The 15,464-nt window shown below is 47.6% G+C and overlaps 1 long non-coding RNA gene across 1 annotated transcript; it reads left to right on the top strand.

The window, feature by feature from the left end:
- The first annotated feature begins 991 nt into the window (after nt 1-991).
- On the top strand, nt 992-9,132 carry LOC103269370. The gene is made up of 3 exons (XR_504874.1): nt 992-1,071; nt 8,626-8,797; nt 9,042-9,132. It is a non-coding gene; the product is annotated as an uncharacterized LOC103269370 (long non-coding RNA).
- The last annotated feature ends 6,332 nt before the right edge of the window (nt 9,133-15,464 follow it).

Genomic DNA, 15,464 nt, shown 5'->3' with positions numbered 1-15,464 from the left:
CCTGTAGTTCCAGCTACTTGGAAGACTGAGGCGGAAGGATCACCGGAGCCTAGCAGGTCGAGGCTGTGGTGGCCTGGAGTGGTCACTGCACTCCAGTCTGGGTGACAGAGTGAGACTCCAACTCAAAAAAAAAAAAAATCAATATGATGCCACAGACCATGTCTGTGGCTATCCAAGCTGCAATCAGAGACATCTCTCATTTTGGATGGTTGGAGTTGTAGGACTGGCAGGATGGAGCCCTGCAGTCCCTTCCCAGAATGATAACAGTCCACCCCAGTCTGCAAGTCATGCAGGCTCAATTAGCCTTACTGCCTGTAGCATCTTGGTCCTGCTTGTCCCCTTTGGTTACTAGTGGGATTGGTCCTGCTGTTGGACTTCATGTGATGATGGACTGGACCTTAAAGATCAAGTGCTTTCCATCCCTCAGTTTATAGACGGGAAACTGAGGCCTAGAGAGGGGAAGAAACTTGCTTCCAGGCATGCTGTAAGTTAATGGGGAGCTCTGCTTTTCTAACCTTGAAGACTAAGGCTGAGACAGCAGCCCCAGAGAAGGGGGCAGTGTAGTGTCTCTCTTTGGAGGGCCCCGCATTTGATTCCCTCTGCTGGGAACATTGCCACAGTGTTTTGTATCCTAGGTAAGGAAAAACGCTTGTGGCTATGATAGTTCCCATATTCCAAATACTTACTATATGTCAGCTTTGGCATACATTATTCTCAATAAATCTGTACACAAATCCTATCAAGTGGATACACTATGTCCTGCATTTACAGAGAAATAAACCAAGGCCCAGAGAGGTTAAGCAACTTGCCCAAGGTCACACAGCTAGGAATTTGAGCTGGGATTTGCTGAAAGCCTGTGAGGAATCCCTTATGCCATCCTTTCGCTTGGGTGATGATAGCAAATGCTCTTCTCTCCTATTCTATTTCTATCACCCCCCCCCCCATACATATCCCAGGGATGAGATCTGAAAGCCCCTCATGCCAGCTGGATTGATGTTGTCATGGAGAACCCAGCTGGGTGGATCTGACCGTGGCCCCTCGACTCCCTCCAATGACCTTACAAGGACAAGGGTAAGCTCCCCTGAGACTCTGTGATTTATCTGGTGATATTGTTATTTGATAGGATGGGCCAAAGAGGTGTCAGAAAGTAAGTTTGCTGTAAATCTCCTTCCTCTGCTCCTTTTCCCTCTGCGCCGTCCCCTCCTGGGATTTATGATGAAATCTGTTCAGAGCTAGGGACTTGGGGCTTGAGTTCAGGCCTGGGGTGGGAAGGCGAGGGACGATACATCTTCTGTCTTTGGGATCCGCTAGGAGTGTGTGCATGTGTATTTGGTCCACAATGCCCTTATTAGGGTCCCCACGGTGCTCAAAAAAACAACTCTGCCGCCAGAGCACATGCTCTGCACTGGAGGTGTGTTATCGGGCCAACCCATGGGCTGGAGGCCCATGTGTGCCGTCCCGCTGGTGGGCATGAGTTTCTGAATCGAGCAGGGAACCTGGGAACAGAGCTGCCCGGGAACCGCTGTGTGATCCATGTGCCAAACTCTGAGGCCAGAAGAAGAGGGATGAGGTGCTCACCATGGGGCAGCAGATCCTGGGGTAGCTGGAGAGGAACTGCTCTTACATCCTTCTGGAGATGCAGGGGTCACAGGTAGGAACCCTGCCCCCAGACAGGCATGTTTGACCTGCATCACAGACACTGTTGTAGCGTCTGTACCTGGCAGTGAGCACGAGTGAAATCAATGTAATAAATATTGAAGTATTGTAATAGATAATTCCATATATTTAACCAGAGACACAGCACCGCCCTGGTTTGGGCAGTCAGGAGGGGGGGATGGGTGGAGGGGCCACGTAGTATCTTCTCTTTTCTTCTATATTCATTGAGCCAGGATCCCCTGAGCCCTGCCTAAGGCTCTGCACACTGGACATGGGGGCTGTGGGGATTATGAGGTGCCCAGGATGTGTCTTCCGGGAGCCATGGTGGAGAGGTACAGAGGGTGGATGGAGACTGGGCACCACCTCCCCGCTCACCGTGGCTGTTTGTGTTGAGAGTCCAGCAAGTGCTGGCAGCAGCCACAAGTCTAGAGATAGCTCAGTCCAGAGAGAGAAGAGACAGGAATGAGAGGAGGATAAAGGAGGGGAGGGAGGGGAGGAATTAAGCAGGGGGAGAAGAAAGGTGGAGAGGCTAGGGAAGACCTTTCCTGACCTGCCCCCTCCCTGTCCTCCCTTAGTCGAACTCCTCCCCATCACGCTCCTTACATGATGCTGGTGGTGGCCTCCTGCCCACACTGGCCTCCAGGGCTTACTAGCAGGCTGTTGCAGGGGGATTTCTTCAAACAGTCCATGGCTCCCGGAAGACACATCCTGGGCACCCCATAATCCCCACAGCCCCCAAGTCCAGTGTGCAGAGACTTAGGCAGGGCTCAGGGGATCCTGGCTCAGTGAGTATAGAAGAAAAGAGTAGATACCAGGTGGCCCCTCCACCCATCCCCCCCTCCTGACTGCCCAAACCAGGGCGGTGCTGTGTCTCTGGTTAAATATATGGAATTATCTATTACAATACTTCGATATTTATTACATTGATTTCACTTTAAATGCTTTGTAAATCATAGCAAAAAATAATGGCCTTCCAACAGAGAGTCATATACCGTAATCAACTGGAAGAAAGTCGGCATTGTAATTTAAGATAAAAAAAAAAAATCCTTATGTGAGTCTCTTGTTTAAATTAAGAGACAGGACGTGATTCAAATAATAAGACCCAAGTGAGGCTGGTTTTTCTTGGCAAATTAGTAGAGGTTTTAACTGGAACTGAAAAGGTGTTAAGGTGGAACACTGACCTTATTAGACCTTAATTATTTTCTGTTGTTACATTCCTGGAGCCCAGGACTTTTTTTCTTCCAAAGTGGTCATGTTAAGCCTCATCTCAGGAACTTTGGCTTTAGAGAGATATCACTTCTCAAGAGGCATTAATGGAATAAAAAACAGACACTTCACCAGTGTCCCTTTTCTCTATCATAAAGCTTCCTGGGTACCCAGAATTGACTGTTTGGAGACAATGTTCATGTCCTTGAAACTGAGAATTTGCTCTTCTTGGTATCCCTGGCTTTTTTACACCCAGCCTTTCTTTTATTTTCTTTCCTTTTTTTAAAAAATAGCCTTTTTTTTTTCTGAGTTGGAGTCTCACTCTGTTGTCCAGGCTGGAGTGACATGATCACTGCCACCGCAGCCTTGACCTCGTGGGCTCAGGCGATCCTTCCGCCTCAGTTTTCCAAGTAGCTGGAATTACAGGTGCATGCCACCATGCCCAGCTAATTTTTTTTTTTTTTAGTTGGAGTCACTCTGTCGCCCAGACTGGAGTGTAATGTCATGCTCCTGGCCACCACAACCTGCTGGACTCAGGTAATCCTTCCGCCTCAGCCTTCCAAGTAGCTGGAACTACAGGCATGCGCTACCATGCCCAGCTAATTTTTGATTTATTGTAGAGATGAGGTCTCGCCAAGTTGCCCAGGTGGGTCTCAAATCCGCGGGCTCAGGCAATTCAGCTAATTTTTTAATTTATTTATTGTAGAGATGAGGTCTTGCCAAGTTGCCCAGGTTGGTCTCAAACATGTGGGCTCAGGCAATCCTCTCATTTTGGCATCCTAAAGTGCTGGAATTATAGGCGTGAGCCACCGTGTCTGGCCTTTTAAATTTTTTTTTATTTTTGAGTCAAGGTCTCACTCTGTTGCCCAGGATGGAGTACAGTGGCAGAATCACGGCTGCCACAGCCCTGACCTCCTGGGCTCAGGTGAGCCTTCTGCCTCAGCCTCCCAGGTAGCTGGGATTACAGGCACATGCCACTATGGCCAGGTAATTTTTTTATTTTTATTTTTTTTCATAAAGACGAGGTCTTGCTATGTTGCTCAGGCTGATCTTGAACTCTTGAGCTCAACCAGTCCTCCCACTTCAACCTCTCAAAGTGTTGTGATTACAGATACAAGCCACCACATCTGGCCACACCCAGCCTTCTTAGTGGCAGCCTCTTCTCCCCAGATCTAATCTATCCTCTGCCCAGGCTGGTGGTGCCAGCCTTCATCTTGCTAACAGAGAGGAGAGGAGTGCAGTGTGTGTGTGTGTGTGTGTGTGTGTGTGTGTGTGTGTGTGTGTGTGTGTGTCTGCTGGTTGGGGGTACACAGCAGGCAACACTTTCCTCATCATTTATTGCAACCTTCCTGCTCTATCTTTTGTGGCCCAAATTGGCTAATCATCAGTCTCAAAGCTTGCCAGACTCAGCCCAAGATGCCCATGACACCTGGAGATGAAAACAGAGCAAATGCTACTTCCTCCAAGTGGAAATAACTCAAGTAAACGTCTTAGCATGGGGTAGTGGTTTTATTTTTTACTGGAAGGGTAGTCAAAAGAGGGTCTTTTCCACTTGCTCCCAGACCCCCTTACCCACCATGCCCCACTGGCCCTGGGATGGGGTGCGGTGGTAGGAAAGAAATACTGAGCCCCAAGAGGTCCCAGTATAGATGTCCAGTCCACAGCTGCATGCCACCTCCCTGTAGATGACCCGGTGAGTGCTTTTTATTAAACACCATCTGCTCCATTCCTTCCTCTGGCCTCCAAATCGACTTTGGTCTGATCAGAGTAAGGGAGAACTTTTTCTGAACTAGATCTCTTGGAGACCATGTCTGGTGGCTCATTACTATCCAAGAGAAGATCAGGGTGAGGGTGGAAGATGATGTAGAATTCACTGAGAAAGCACTGAGTGTGGGTGGGACCCATGAGGCCTCCACAGATGGGGGAGATCCCTAAAGAAAGAGGAAAACCAATGCTTTCTGTGACTGCCCGTCAGCTGAGAATGTCGGGGCATATCCTATAGAAGGGGACCAGAACTCTACAGAGGGCTTCCAAAATCTTGGAATGTCAGGTCCAAAAGTCATCTCTGCACACTCCCTTACTTTATAGAAGGGGACACCAAGGCAATTTGAATTGATCCAACACCCTGCGCGAGGTCCCATGGGTGGGAGCAGTGTTGAGGTGGTGGAATGCTGTGAGCTCCTACCTGGAGGCAAGCTCGCCCTGCTGAAGGAGCCCTGGAACCTTGATGTGCAAAGGTCCGTCTTGGCTCTTGGCATGAGTGAGACAATCCCTGCTTCTGGTCAGTTGGGTGACCTTTCTGGACCCCAGTTCCATCTCTCATCACTCAGAAAGGCCACATGGATGAAGGAGGACATGCTAGGAGGAGTCCAAGGTCTGGGCTCCAGCCCCATGGGACCTGGGAACCACTTCCCCTTTCTAAATCCACTTCCTTTCTGCCCTGTGATGAGAATTTGGTGGGGGGCTGGTTGTGCAATAGCTTTGTAACTCTGTAGCACAGTAGGAGGACCATTGTGGTCAACCTGAAGAGCTCATCCAGGTGTAGAGGGGATGACTTCATCACACTTTCCTTGGTGGGTTCAGAATGAGTGGCTGGCTTTTACCTCCTTCTTTCCTACCTTCCTTGTGGCTTAACTCCAAAATATTCCACATCAAGGAATGGGGAAAAGGAAAGAGCACAATCGTCCCAGTAATATGACTGTGAGTTAGGTATTATTATTATTACTTAAGTCGGGGTCTCACTCTATCACCCAGGCTGGAGTGCAGTGGCACAATCATGGCTCACTGCAGCTTTGACCTCCTGGACTCAGGCAATTCTTCTACCTCAGCCTCCCAAGTAGCTGGGACTACAGGCATGCACCACCAGGTTTGGCTAAATTAATTTTTTTTTTTTTCCCAGAGATGAGGTCTCACTATGTTGCCTAAACTGGTCTTGAATTCCTGGGCTCAGGCAATCCTCCTGCCTCAGCCTCTCAAAGTGCTGGAATTACAGGCGTAAGCCACCATGCCCAGCCAAACTATGAGACAGTATTATTATTATTATTAATTTATCTTTTTTTAGTTGGAGTTTCACTCTGTCACCCAGACTGGAGTGCAGTGGCCGCTCCCGGCCACCGCAGCCTTGACCTGCTGGGCTCCGGTGGTCCTTCCGCCTCAGCCTTCCGAGTAGCCGGAATTACAGGTGCGCGCTACCACACTCGGCTAATTTTTTAATTTTATTGTAGAGATGAGGTCTCGCCTGCCCAGGCGGGTCTCGGACCCGTGGGCTCAGGCAATCCACTCACCTCAGCCTCCCAAAGGCGCGGGATTACAGGCTGAGCCACCGAGCCTGGCTAAGACAGTATTATTATACCCGTGTTACAGATAAATAAACAGAGGCCCAGGAGATTAAATAGCCTTCATTCGCAGTTGCTCAGTAGCAGGACTGGGATATGAACCAAATTCTCTCTGACTCTAGATAAATAAAAACCCCAGCAGGGAGGATAATAATACTCACAGGAGTATTGAGGGCCAGGGTTCACAGATGTTTTGTTCACTATTGTATCCCCAGACCCGGGAACAGTGCCTGGCATGCTGTGAACAATCAATATATTAAAATAATGAATGTCAATTTTATATGGAAAAGTTTGGTGTAGCAAAAGTTAGGAGTAGGAGTAAACAGGTTATTGGTAGCTGTATCTTACACCACAGTTTCACAGAAGGTTTTGTGTGGTGGAGAATTTGGGGCAGCGTTTTATTGTTCACGGTAGCTTCCTCTGGCTGTTTCTCTGTCCACGACATAGGTTTGGGTCTCAGATAGTAGTTGAGTAAAAAAAAGAAATAAAGTTAGAAATGGCAACAGTAGCAGTGAAGTAAAATCTCTGTAGACATATACAGATTATATTAAAATTATGGCATCAAGGCAAATACTGTCTTTCTCCTTGGTGTACTCCTTGGGGAGAACTTACAGAGAAGAGTACATTGTATTTAAAAAAAATCAGTATAGTCTTTACTTTTATACATTTAAAGATATTGGACCTTGATACAAAGGAATCAACTTTTTTTTTTTTTGAGTCAGAGTCTCACTCTGTCGCCCAAGCTGGAGTACAGTGGCACACTCATAGCTACCACAGCCTTGAACTGCTGAGCTCAAACGATCCTTCCGCCTGAGCCTCTCAAATTGCTGGGACTATTGGTGCACACTACCACACCTGGCTAATTTTTAAAATTTACTGTAGAGATGAGATCTTGCCAAATTGCCCAGGCTGGTCTCAAACCCTGGGCTCAGGCATTCCTCTCACTTCCGCCTCTCAAGTGTTGGGATTACAGGCATGAGCCACCATGCCTGGCTGGAACCAACTTTTAATTCAGCCAACTTTTACTGAGAACCTATTATATGCCATGCACTGGGTTAAGCCCTGGTAGGTTCAGGGATGCCCAAGGGATGGCCTCAGCCCTCAGGAGCATCTCAAGGTCAGGGCCCTTCTGAGGGCAGCCAAGGGCAGCCAGGCACACCCAGGAGCTTGCTTGGCCCAACTTGGCCTTGCCACCTCTCATTCCCAGTGCTTGAAGAGCCAGCATCGTGCTGCAGGAGGTCAGCCCAGGAGTATTTTTCTAGCTCCCTCTCCCCTCACTTCCTCACCTCCCACACTTTAAACTCCCCTTCCCCCCTTGGCTGGCTGAAAAGGTGCAGGGGGAAATCTGAGAGATTCTGGGCTGTTTGTTTTGGGTTCAATGGAATCTCATTTACACGTGTTAATTGCAACTAATTGGCACTAATTGGATGAACAGGAAACCCTCTGGGAGCACTCATACCTTTAATTTGTAGTAAATATCATTAATTAACATATGCTAATTAGAGCCAATTAACATTGATTAAGGGTTGCCAGCTACTTGGAAAGTACAACTCTGTGTCCTCCTCCCTTGATTGTCTGAAGTCAGCACAAAAGATGATATCCAAAGTCTGGAGAAGGGAGAGGAGGAACACACATCATGTCAGGTGGCATCTCAGGGTGGAGGGCACCACAGCTTCAGTAACCTTCACCGAGGTTGGGTGCTTAGAGGTGGTACCTCCCTCACCTTCCCCAGGGCACAGGGGTCTGCAGGAAAAGGGCCCTGCAGGATTAGCACTTCCCAAGGATGGGAGGGAGCCGGCAGTGGGAGGTTCTGGGTGTTGAGATGGTCTCCCCTTGGCCCGATGATAGACAGAGATGGGATGGGTTGAAACAGCATTAGAGGGCAGCTGGCTGGGAGACTGAGGCCACTGAGACCAAGCAATGTTGGGGACTCCTCCTCTGAGGAGAGAGGTGGTAAGATACCTGGTCCCATCTGGCATGGGGTGTGTGTTTGTGTGCATGTATGCACAAGACCTCCTCCATCTGGCATGGTGTGTGTAAATGGGGATACCTTCTCTATCTGGCATGAGATGCCTTGTCAGACATCTCCTTTGAGATTTTTTTTTGAGATTTTTTTACTCAAGATTGGGATGCTGTTCAAACCTCCCATGGTATTTAAAAAAACAAAAACAAAAACCGCCTGTGAGCCAGAAGGCTTTGGGTCTACCTTCAGTTCTGTTACTAACTAGTTACAGGACCCTTGAGATTCATTTAAAAATATAGAAATTGTTTTAATTTTAGTCCAGTTATAAAATAAATAAATGTTTATTGTGGATAGCCCCTTCCCCCACCATTGCCTCCTTCTGTAATAGGCTTCCAAGGCCCTGTCCTTCTTCTTCTAGAGCTCTCACCTTATTGTTTCATGTCCAGTGTCCCTCTCCATCAACAGGCTACAAGTCTCCTGAAGGTGGAGATCACGTCTGTCTTGTCCATTGTGGTACTTCATGGATGCTAAAAATATTTGTTGCTTGCATACACGAATTTGTTGCTTGCATACACGAATGAACACGTCAAACAAAACCATCTGTAATTTCTACCACTACAGAGAAAAACAACATTTGGTAGGTGTTTGTGTATGTATGTGCATGTATATATCTATATCATCTATGTTTATATCCATATCTCTATCTTATCTATAAATAAAACATATTATATATAAAGGAAATGTATATAACAAATATATAGCAGTCCCAAAAGGCTTAGTGTACTTTTTGCTTCAATGACTTCAAAAGTATAAGTGCTACAAACTTTAAAAACACACCAAAAATTCATCTCAAATCTTAATCTTTTGAATGTTTTATACAGCTGTTCAGTTTTGAGCTCTCCAGAAAGGCTCCATCAGCAGTGGATGTGAGGGTGGGTTCTTCGTATTCGGGTTGCACCGGGCATGGCTTCTCCTTTCTTCCAACCACGAGGTAAGTCATGAAGTCGTTTTTGTCTGTAGAATTAGGCCAGTGATGCCAGCACTACTTACCTCTCTAGGTCACTCATGTGGGGAATGGAAGTGATATTGTAACCCAGGGGCAGGAGTATTTGTTCCCAGTTTTGAGCTTCTGGCTCTGGTGGTAAGAGATGGGACCCTGGGTGGGACAGAACTTGGAGAAGCCTCACCTTCATAGGACCCTCTACAGTAGAGCCTCATTCGCCTAATTCAGAGAAACAGGGCTGCCCTGGAGGTGTTTGGGGTTCAATGCAAATTGCCAGGCTGGAAAAGTCCCCTATAGCACTCAAGTGAGTTAAGTTTCCTTGCTGTGGGATAGGCCTGATTCTAAATCCTTACATGCATTCATTCATCTAACCTTTCCACAACCTAGTGATGTAGGTACTATTATTATCTCCACTTTGCAGATGAGGAAACTGAGGCTCAGACAGATTAATGAATGTGCTCTAGGTTGCAAGGCCACGATTTGAATAGAAGTTTAGCAACTTCTTTGCCAGCCTTGTACTTCCCTCTCCCTCCCATCCACCTTGGGCTTCCAGAAGCTGTGGCTCCTGGGGTGGAATTCCCAAGGCAGGAGCTCCTTGCTCTGCTTAGGCCCCGGCAGCACTGCTGCCCAGGTCCAGGTGGACCCCCATCTCCAAATCCTTCCCCATGGAAATCTGAGGTCTGAGGGAGAGCTGCTGGCGAGGTTCACAACAGTTTAATTACCAAAGTGGTTTTAATTTGTTTTTGTTAATTGAAATCTCATTAAGCAAGTAATTTACTCCAACACAGCTCAGGAGTCCACAATTCCATGGGTGAGGAGGCTAAAGGGGTTTATAAACTCACCTTCATCTGGGGTTTGTGCCTCTTACCTGATCCTGTGGACTGTGTGCATTTGAGTGTGTGGCACAGGCGCCTCCCATGGAAGGGTGCTCCCAGGTGGCAAGGGGCACCCTTTCTCTATTGCCTGTGCTCCCCTGTCCCACCATAGCGCCCTGGGCCCTGACTGCCTTGCTCTGTTCCCTGGAGTGATGAGGAAAAAAATGCACCTGAGCATGCGGGCACACAGGTGTGTGGCCCGTGGTGCAGAGATACACTGACACCATTCTGTATTAATTCACCTTCATGCCAAGCACGGTTCTAGGCACTGGGAGTGTGGCGGAATACAGCAGGTCTTCCTTTCTTTAATAAACAGCTCCTTTCCCCAAGGTGCTTTGGGGACAGAGGCAGTTTCTAGAATGCCTCGAACACCCACCTCAGCCTGTCCAAGGGCTGCCTGCCTCTCAGAATCGTGTCTCGGCCTCTCCTCCACAGAGCATTCACCCCCTGCGACCTCCTGGTACACTGCCTCCCACCTGGCGTGTTTCTGCTGAGTTCTATTGTTCCTGCTCTTTGGACTCATGCAACTGTTTACTAGAGAGATGTGTCTCTTTTGCCTTCTGGATGGAAGTAACTGTGAGGCAGAGACCTTGCCTCATTCATCCAACCAGGGATGCAGAAGATAGAAATTCTTCCAAGTCTGTGTGTTACCGGTGCTGCTCAACTATTGTGTAGTGAATGAATAAATGAGTTGTGTCCTGCCCATCCTTCAGAATGCAGCTGCAATGCCACTTTTAAAAATTGTGGGGGCAGAGGCAGGAAAATAAAAAATAAAAATAAATACAAATTGTGACCATGGCCCAGGCACAGTGGCTCAAGCCTGTAATCCCAGCACTTTGGGAGGCCAAGGCAAGAGGATTGCCTGAGTTCAGGGGTTCGACACCAGCCTGGGCAACTTGGTGAGACCTCATCTCTACAATAAATTAAAGAATTAGCCAGGTGTGGTGGCACATGCCTGTAGTTCCAGCTACTTGGAAAGCTGAGGTGGAAGGATAGCCTGAGACTGAGGCTGAGGTGACAGTGAGCATGCAATTGCACTCCAGCCTGAGTGACAGAGTGAGACCCCCAACTTAAAAAAAAAAAAAAATGTGGCCAGCCTGGGCAATATAGTGAGACCTTGTCTCTACAAAAATAAAAATAAAAATAATTAACTGGGGGTGGTACCTGTAGTCCCAGCTACTCAGGAGGCTGAGGCAGGAGGATCACCTGAGCCCAGGAATTTGAGGCTGCAATGAGCCATAATTGTGGCACTGCTCTCTAGTCTGGGTGACAGAGTAAGACCCTGACTGAAAAAAAAAGTTGTGAGCCGGGCTCAGTGACTCAGCCTGTAATCCCGCGCCTTGGGAGGCTGAGGTGAGTGGATTGCCTGAGTCCGCGGGTTTGAGACCCGCCTGGGCAACTTGGCAAGACCTCATCTCTACAATAAATCAAAAAATTAGCTGGGCGTGGTAGCGTGCGCCTGTAGTTCCAGCTACTTGGAAGGCTGAGGCGGAAGGATTGCTGGAGCCCAGCAGGTCGAGGCTGCGGTGGCCGCTCCCAGTCTGGGCAACAGAGTGAGACTCCAACTCAAAAGAAAAAAAAAATTGTGGCAAAATATGCATAACATAAAATTGACCATTCTCATCATTTTAAGTTATAGTTCTGTGGCATTACGTACATTTGACATTGGTGTACAACTATCAACATCTTCATCTTCAGAACTTTCTCATCATTCCAAACTGAAACCCTGTACTCATTAAGCAGTAACTCCTCATTCTTCCCTCCCCCAGTCCCTGGCAACCACTATTCTACTTCTGCTTCTATGAATTTGATGAGGTACTTGTACTTTATGTAAATGGGATCATGTCATTTTAGTCCTATTGTGTCTGTCTGGTCTCAAACCCCTGGGCTCATACAATCGTCTCGCCTCTGCCTCCCGAAGTGTTGGCTTAGTTCTTTCACAGCACCTAAAACATTTTTTTTATTTACTTTTTTTTTTTAGGGACAGAATCTTGCTGTGTCGCCCAGGTTGGAGTGCAGTGGTGCAATCATAGCTCACTGTAGCCTCAACATCCTGGGCTCAAGTGATTCCCCGACCTCAGCATCCTAAGACAGCACTTTTTAAAGGAAGTCTTTTCTGAACCCTGGCCTCTGCCAGCTCATCTGCTGCATGTTCCTGAGCTCCCTTTTATTACTCTCCTCTCATATGTTACAATCCCTTGTCAATGCCCTTCTTCAACTGTAAGTTCCAAGATAATGGAGGCCACTCCGCTTCTTTTTGGCTGTGGCCCTTCCTTAGCTGTGAGGCTTCTCAACAGGGTGTGTCAGCGGGGCCACCACAGGCATTTGGGGTGGCTGATTCTTTATTGAATTAAACTGTGCAGCCCATTTTGCGTTCCTTGCTTATTCAGTGCCTGCCACATACCCCAAATAATTGTGACAACCCAAATATGTCTCCTCATGTTTTTACATCCCCCTCCTGGTGGGGTGGGGTTTGAAGCCAGTGCAAGTGCCTACACACTGCCTGGCACATAGTCTGGGTTCAGCGAGCCTTTGTCGAAAGGATGACTGGGAGCATGTGTGAGCCACGCCTCTGACCTGGTCTATTTCTCCAAGTTGTGCATGTGTGCATGTGTGACTGAGAAAATCACGTGCTGCTCCTTTGATCTGGGCCCCTCGGTGCACTGTGCCAGTAGAGGATTCTGGGCCCCACTGTGGTCAGGGCCCCAGTTCTCTGTGCTGGGTGTTTTGTGTCTCCCCTCGTGGCCCCCAGCTATCTCCTCCCTTTGCCCCTGACTACAGCCACTTCATAGTTTTCCAGGCCTGACATTTCGAACATGCAATGCCATATGTATTGCCACTCTCAGGTAATTATCACGTAAAATTAAGCTAGTCTTGTACATGAAACCAGCAATTAGCCAGGGATTGAAGGTCAGGGAGAGCTCGTTTATAGAGTCGCTAACAAAATGTTAAGTGGAAGTGTGTGTCAGATGGGCCAGGAGGCTGGATTAGTTGGGGTCGCAGTGGTGTGACTGGAGAGCCGGTGGAGACTCTCAGCTCTGCAGTGCTGGGCACAGTGGGAGGAGCTGGGGATTTGTGGCTCACACTTTTCCAGCTCTCAATCTGGGGTGCTGCTCTGAAGAGAAGGTTGCTAAACCTACTGTCTATCTCGAAGCTCACCAGTGCCGCTTCCCCATTCATCCGGAAACCTGGTAGGTCTTGCCCAAAAGCCTGTATGTCAACTCCACCTCCTGCCTGGTTGCCCACCACTCCCACATGTTACACTCAGGCCTTTCAGGTCTGCTGTGGGTGCCTGATGACAAAAGGATCTTTCAAGACTCAGAAACTTTGCACATGCCATTCCCTTTGCTAGGAATGCTTTTCCCTTCCTCCCAACTCCTTTATTATCAGCCTGGAGAATTTCTTATTATCTTTCAGAAATCTCAGCTATGACTTCTTCAGGCGCTTTCTCCGGGAGTTATTGTCACTTTTGTACTGTGAACATGTTTCCACGATTGTGACAATTATTAGTGGTTTGTCTATTTCTCCTACTGGACTGTGAAGTCTCCATCTGTTCCTGCCAACTGGGAGTGGTTCCATAAATTTTTGTGAGATGAATAGATACATTATCTTCTTCTGCCTTTTGTTCTTTTATATATCCTTCAAGGCCCTGTTCAGGTGTTACCTCTTCTGGGCAGCCTTCCTGGATTCCCTTCCCTGGTAGAATGAATCATGCCTTCTGTGTTCCCATGGCACTTTGTGCACAATTAGCACTTACTAAATTGCTTCCTGTTTTGTTATTGGTCTAACCAGGCCTATCACATTGCACAACTCCAGGGGGCGCCATTCACACCAAGTCAAGCAATGAGGGGATGGTACATGTACTTGCCCACTAGGCAGTGACCTTCTGCAGAGCAAAGACCTTGTGACTTTATGGACAACCTGCATATAATGTACTTTTCTTGTCCACATTAGTGTCCATTCAGGGTAAGTATGAAACAGACACGCAACGAACATGTGTTTATTCAACAGGCACAGGAGATTCCGTGGAGGGAGTTTAGATTTGTAAACCTGGGTTCCAGTTCTAGATTGCTGTGCAGCCTTAGGTGAATCATCCAACCTCTGTGGTCCTTGTCCTTTCAAATCAGGTTGTATGTATTGAAGCGCCTGAGACAAAGTAGGTGCTCACTGCATGTCAATGACCCATCCCCTTTTTTCATCTGTAAAATAAGGAATTTTCAGATTCCTTGTGGTCTTGTAGAATGATGGGCTCTCAGGACTGGAAGGAGTTTTGAAAGACATCTGGCCTAACCCCTGGTCTTTCTGGCAGGTGGTCATTCAGTTCTGATTTGTATATCCTAGTGATGAGGAGCTCACTTCTTCACAGAGCAAGCCATTTCACCTCCAGGCAGCTGTACCTTGAAAAGAGTCCCATGACCTGACACTGGGCTTCTCAGAACCTCTATCATAGGTGCTGGATTTGCTAGTCGCATTGCCATGATAATCATAGACAGTGGTCTGCTCTAGGTTCAAAGCCTCTAGCTCCATTGCCGTTTCTTATATGACTTGATTTATAGCCTAGTCATCATCTTGGTTATGTGCCTCTGAGGTAGTTTTGCTCTTTGTCCAAAGACCTCTTCAGACAGGGCACCTGAAAGGGTAGGACCATCACCTGCCTTTGCCTAGAACCTGTGCTTCTATTATGGAGCCCAAGATCATACTATTGTGATCTATATCTTTATTTTTTTATTTTTTGAGTTGGAGTCTCACTCTGTTGCCTAGACTGGAGTGCAGTGGCCGCTCCTGGCCACCGCAGCCTCGACCTGCTGGGCTCCCGTGATCCTTCCGCCTCAGCCTTCCAAGTAGCCGGAATTACAGGCATGTGCTACCACGCCCAGATAATTTTTTGATTTATTGTAGAGATGAGGTCTCGCTATCCAGGCGGGTCTCGAACCCGCGGGCTCAGGCAATCTACTCACCTCAGCCTCCCAAAGGCGCGGGATTACAGGCTGAGCCACCGAGCCCGGCTGAAGGCAGGGACTTTTTGTTCACTGTTTTATCTCTAGCACCCGGAATGCTGCCCAGCATAGAGTAGGTGCTCAATAAATGTGTTGAATTAATGAATAGGTGGATATGCAACATGACATATGTTCAAGGTCATTCACTACAATATTTATAGTAAGAGCAAAAGAACAGAAATAATGTAAACGTGCGACTATAATGAAGTAATATGCTGCTATTTAAAAGATCAAGGCAGGGCTGGGAGTGGTGGCTCAAGTCTGTAATCCCAACACTTTGGGAGGCTGAGGAGGGAGGATTGCTTGAGCTCAGGAGTTCAAGATAAACCTGGGCCACAGTGAAACCTCATCTCTAGAAAAAGGTTTTATTTTTATTTATTTTTTATTTTTATTTTTTTGAGTTGGAGTCTCACTCTGTCGCCCAGACTG

The sequence above is a fragment of the Carlito syrichta genome, unplaced genomic scaffold (assembly GCF_000164805.1).
Source record: "Carlito syrichta isolate Samal-C Ts95f unplaced genomic scaffold, Tarsius_syrichta-2.0.1 Scaffold309200, whole genome shotgun sequence".
Taxonomy (NCBI): Eukaryota; Metazoa; Chordata; class Mammalia; order Primates; family Tarsiidae; genus Carlito; species Carlito syrichta.
This window is presented reverse-complemented; position numbering and strand designations above follow the sequence as displayed.